We start from the raw sequence: 6,387 nt of genomic DNA on the forward strand, positions 1-6,387 counted from the left end.
CCTCTGCATCACCTACAAGGCTACATGAGAAGCTGCTACTCCAACGCCTTGTTGCCACTCATAGATACCAAGCTGACTAAAGACCAAGCTGGTTTCCGTCCCAGCCGCTCCTGTGCTGGACAGAGCTCAACCTCACCCAACACATTGAGGATGGGTTTGAGGGGAAACAAATAACTGGAGCAGCATTCAGAGATCTCTCTGCTGCCTACGACACTGTCCAACACCGCACAATGGTCAGGAAAAGCCTCCTCAACAACAGGCGCTTCTATGTCCAGTTAAATGACCAGAGGAGTAAATGGAAAGCCCAAAAGAACGGCCTCCAACAAGGTAGCGTGCTCGCCCCCCTCCTTTTCAATATCTACACAAACGACCAGCCACTACCCAATGCCTAATGCCAGCGTTTCATCTACGCCGACAACCTCTGCATTACGACCCAACAAGCAGACTTCCAGAAGATTGAGTCTGTCCTTGAAAGTGCCCTCCAAGAAATGTCAAGCTACTACAATACAACCACCTGAAACCCAACCTATAGAGAACACCTCACACACACATAATTTCCTTTCGTGGCCGTTTACATTCGAGGGTCGCTGGTCCTCTCGAACGGAACAGTTTAACGTCATGCCCAGGACGAAAAGATATAGAGAACACCAACATGTCAAATAACAGCAGGAAGGCATGGGCCACAATCCACCGTCTTGGCAAAAACCACACCACCCATAATTCACAACGGTCACAGCAAACTCTGTTGCATCACAACTGGTGTAGGTATTGGATGGAGCCCGCACACCACAGGTATAAGAAAGACGTTCTTTGTTGAAATACTGACAGCGTTTCGATCCATTTGATCTTCATCAGGTCATGTGTACACAAAACATACACTTTTATTCTAAGGGAGTGCCCCCATTAAACAATCAAAATACCACATTTTGGTGCCCCTCCCATCACTGCAGGTGTGACACGTCAACCCTGAGTGAGTAGGTGGGGACCCAGACATATTGATGTAAATATAGTCTGTTCAGAAATTGTAGTGCCTCTCATAGAGCTTGTAGGTGATGCAGAGGAGGGAAATGGGTCGGTAGCTCTTCGGGGATAATGGGTCTTTGCCAGGTTTAGGGATTGCAACTACTCCAGCCTTTTTCCAAACAGAAGGGATGGTTTTCTGTGCTATGCATGTGTTCAGCATCCCCACAAGCCAGGTCCTTGCGATAGGTCCCAGGTGCTGTATCATTTCTGCCAGTATGCCATCAATCCCTGCTGCTTTTCCGGGTTTCAACTTTCCCATTGCAGTTTCACGTTCTTCTAAGTCGAAGGGTTTGGTTTGAGGGCTGGCTGATTGTGGTTGGTCTGATACCACTGTGCGATGGTATTCTATGTGGGTCGGTGGCGGTGTTGGTTACAACTGTTGGCCACCAGTTGTGACCAAGACCGCCACCGACCCACAGGAGAATACCATCGCACAGTGGTATCAGACCAACCACAATCAGCCAGCCCTCAAACCAAACCCTTCGACCTAGAAGAACTTGAAACTGCAATGGGAAAGTTGAAACCCGGAAAAGCAGCAGGGATTGATGACCTACTGGCAGAAATGTTACAGCACCTGGGACCCAACGCAAAGACCTGGCTTGTGGGGATGCTGAACACATGCATAGCACAGAAAACCATCCCTTCTGTCTGGGAAAAGGCCAAAGTGGTTGCAATCCCTAAACCTGGCAAAGACCCATTATCCACAAAGAGCTACCGACCCATTTCCCTCTGCATCACCTACAAGGCTATATGAGAAGCTGCTACTCCAACGCCTTGTTGCCACTCATAGATACCAAGCTGACTAAAGACCAAGCTGGTTTCCGTCCCAGCCGCTCCTGTGCTGGACAGAGCTCAACCTCACCCAACACATTGAGGATGGGTTTGAGGGGAAACAAATAACTGGAGCAGCATTCAGAGATCTCTCTGCTGCCTACGACACTGTCCAACACCGCACAATGGTCAGGAAAAGCCTCCTCAACAACAGGCGCTTCTATGTCCAGTTAAATGACCAGAGGAGTAAATGGAAAGCCCAAAAGAACGGCCCCCAACAAGGTAGCGTGCTCGCCCCCCTCCTTTTCAATATCTACACAAACGACCAGCCACTACCCAATGCCTAATGCCAGCGTTTCATCTACGCCGACAACCTCTGCATTACGACCCAACAAGCAGACTTCCAGAAGATTGAGTCTGTCCTTGAAAGTGCCCTCCAAGAAATGTCAAGCTACTACAATACAACCACCTGAAACCCAACCTATAGAGAACACCTCACACGCACATAATTTCCTTTCGTGGCCGTTTACATTCGAGGGTCGCTGGTCCTCTCGAACGGAACAGTTTAACGTCATGCCCAGGACGAAAAGATATAGAGAACACCAACATGTCAAATAACAGCAGGAAGGCATGGGCCACAATCCACCGTCTTGGCAAAAACCACACCACCCATAATTCACAACGGTCACAGCAAACTCTGTTGCATCACAACTGGTGTAGGTATTGGATGGAGCCCGCACACCACAGGTATAAGAAAGACGTTCTTTGTTGAAATACTGACAGCGTTTCGATCCATTTGATCTTCATCAGGTCATGTGTACACAAAACATACACTTTTATACTAAGGGAGTGCCCCCATTAAACAATCAAAATACCACATTTTGGTGCCCCTCCCATCACTGCAGGTGTGACACGTCAACCCTGAGTGAGTAGGTGGGGACCCAGACATATTGATGTAAATATAGTCTGTTCAGAAATTGTAGTGCCTCTCATAGAGCTTGTAGGTGATGCAGAGGAGGGAAATGGGTCGGTAGCTCTTCAGGGATAATGGGTCTTTGCCAGGTTTAGGGATTGCAACTACTCCAGCCTTTTTCCAAACAGAAGGGATGGTTTTCTGTGCTATGCATGTGTTCAGCATCCCCACAAGCCAGGTCCTTGCGATAGGTCCCAGGTGCTGTATCATTTCTGCCAGTATGCCATCAATCCCTGCTGCTTTTCCGGGTTTCAACTTTCCCATTGCAGTTTCACGTTCTTCTAAGTCGAAGGGTTTGGTTTGAGGGCTGGCTGATTGTGGTTGGTCTGATACCACTGTGCGATGGTATTCTATGTGGGTCGGTGGCAGTGTTGGTTACAACTGTTGGCCACCAGTTGTGACCAAGACCGCCACCGACCCACAGGAGAATACCATCGCACAGTGGTATCAGACCAACCACAATCAGCCAGCCCTCAAACCAAACCCTTCGACCTAGAAGAACTTGAAACTGCAATGGGAAAGTTGAAACCCGGAAAAGCAGCAGGGATTGATGACCTACTGGCAGAAATGTTACAGCACCTGGGACCCAACGCAAAGACCTGGCTTGTGGGGATGCTGAACACATGCATAGCACAGAAAACCATCCCTTCTGTCTGGGAAAAGGCCAAAGTGGTTGCAATCCCTAAACCTGGCAAAGACCCATTATCCACAAAGAGCTACCGACCCATTTCCCTCTGCATCACCTACAAGGCTATATGAGAAGCTGCTACTCCAACGCCTTGTTGCCACTCATAGATACCAAGCTGACTAAAGACCAAGCTGGTTTCCGTCCCAGCCGCTCCTGTGCTGGACAGAGCTCAACCTCACCCAACACATTGAGGATGGGTTTGAGGGGAAACAAATAACTGGAGCAGCATTCAGAGATCTCTCTGCTGCCTACGACACTGTCCAACACCGCACAATGGTCAGGAAAAGCCTCCTCAACAACAGGCGCTTCTATGTCCAGTTAAATGACCAGAGGAGTAAATGGAAAGCCCAAAAGAACGGCCTCCAACAAGGTAGCGTGCTCGCCCCCCTCCTTTTCAATATCTACACAAACGACCAGCCACTACCCAATGCCTAATGCCAACGTTTCATCTACGCCGACAACCTCTGCATTACGACCCAACAAGCAGACTTCCAGAAGATTGAGTCTGTCCTTGAAAGTGCCCTCCAAGAAATGTCAAGCTACTACGATACAACCACCTGAAACCCAACCTATAGAGAACACCTCACACACACATAATTTCCTTTCGTGGCCGTTTACATTCGAGGGTCGCTGGTCCTCTCGAACGGAACAGTTTAACGTCATGCCCAGGACGAAAAGATATAGAGAACACCAACATGTCAAATAACAGCAGGAAGGCATGGGCCACAATCCACCGTCTTGGCAAAAACCACACCACCCATAATTCACAACGGTCACAGCAAACTCTGTTGCATCACAACTGGTGTAGGTATTGGATGGAGCCCGCACACCACAGGTATAAGAAAGACGTTCTTTGTTGAAATACTGACAGCGTTTCGATCCATTTGATCTTCATCAGGTCATGTGTACACAAAACATACACTTTTATACTAAGGGAGTGCCCCCATTAAACAATCAAAATACCACATTTTGGTGCCCCTCCCATCACTGCAGGTGTGACACGTCAACCCTGAGTGAGTAGGTGGGGACCCAGACATATTGATGTAAATATAGTCTGTTCAGAAATTGTAGTGCCTCTCATAGAGCTTGTAGGTGATGCAGAGGAGGGAAATGGGTCGGTAGCTCTTCGGGGATAATGGGTCTTTGCCAGGTTTAGGGATTGCAACTACTCCAGCCTTTTTCCAAACAGAAGGGATGGTTTTCTGTGCTATGCATGTGTTCAGCATCCCCACAAGCCAGGTCCTTGCGATAGGTCCCAGGTGCTGTATCATTTCTGCCAGTATGCCATCAATCCCTGCTGCTTTTCCGGGTTTCAACTTTCCCATTGCAGTTTCACGTTATTCTAAGTCGAAGGGTTTGGTTTGAGGGCTGGCTGATTGTGGTTGGTCTGATACCACTGTGCGATGGTATTCTATGTGGGTCGGTGGCAGTGTTGGTTACAACTGTTGGCCACCAGTTGTGACCAAGACCGCCACCGACCCACAGGAGAATACCATCGCACAGTGGTATCAGACCAACCACAATCAGCCAGCCCTCAAACCAAACCCTTCGACCTAGAAGAACTTGAAACTGCAATGGGAAAGTTGAAACCCGGAAAAGCAGCAGGGATTGATGACCTACTGGCAGAAATGTTACAGCACCTGGGACCCAACGCAAAGACCTGGCTTGTGGGGATGCTGAACACATGCATAGCACAGAAAACCATCCCTTCTGTCTGGGAAAAGGCCAACGTGGTTGCAATCCCTAAACCTGGCATAGACCCATTATCCACAAAGAGCTACCGACCCATTTCCCTCTGCATCACCTACAAGGCTATATGAGAAGCTGCTACTCCAACGCCTTGTTGCCACTCATAGATACCAAGCTGACTAAAGACCAAGCTGGTTTCCGTCCCAGCCGCTCCTGTGCTGGACAGAGCTCAACCTCACCCAACACATTGAGGATGGGTTTGAGGGGAAACAAATAACTGGAGCAGCATTCAGAGATCTCTCTGCTGCCTACGACACTGTCCAACACCGCACAATGGTCAGGAAAAGCCTCCTCAACAACAGGCGCTTCTATGTTCAGTTAAATGACCAGAGGAGTAAATGGAAAGCCGAAAAGAACGGCCTCCCACAAGGTAGCCTCGGAAACCCAGACGTTTTATTTCCTGGAAGAAAGAAAAGTCTGGGTCCCGGTCCACGTCCAACCGGCATACGGGTGGGAGTGAACCTAGAGTGCAGATGGGCGTCGCTCCAAATGGGGTGACGTCAGTCTTCTACCTGGTGTGTTCCTGCACATCTTCCGACGGGAAGCTAATGCTACTGCAGTACTGAGGCCGTTCGTTTTTAACAGTAGTAGCCTAGTAATTTTTTGGGAGAACGATAACTACAAGTCTACAACTATCGAGGACAACTATTTGGAGACATGGCTGAACCCACCACTCCATCAAAATCCATCACGAACTTGTGCAGACTCTGCGGAGATAAATACAGCGATAAAAGAAACAAACACAATTTATTTATTAAGAACGTCAAGCAGGACTACACAGTTGTATTAGAAGAACTCACAGGAACATCAGTGACAAGCGACGATGTGTTAAAGGCTGTATGCCAGACGTGCCGCAGTAAATTACTAAAGTATCGCCGATGTAAAGAAGAGGTTACAAAACTTGGCGACGAGATAAAAGAATTGGATCGAAGGCACAAAACAGTCAAACGGTGCGCCAAGCCCACACCAGAAAAAGAGGTGAGTAAGATGAAATCCAAGCAACAGTGTTTTCTCTTGTGTAATGCCATTAGCATACTTTAATGTGCTTGTCTTTGTAATGTTAATATTATTCAATCAGGTCCAAGAGTGTGGGTCGGCTGGGTCCCGTGACCGTCAAAGAAAAAAAATATTTAGACTGGAAAATCCTGCAAGCCCTGCAAGACGAAGTCTTTTCATTGATAAA

Source organism: Protomyctophum parallelum (assembly GCF_964188405.1).
Source record: "Protomyctophum parallelum genome assembly, chromosome: 13".
NCBI classification, from domain to species: Eukaryota; Metazoa; Chordata; class Actinopteri; order Myctophiformes; family Myctophidae; genus Protomyctophum; species Protomyctophum parallelum.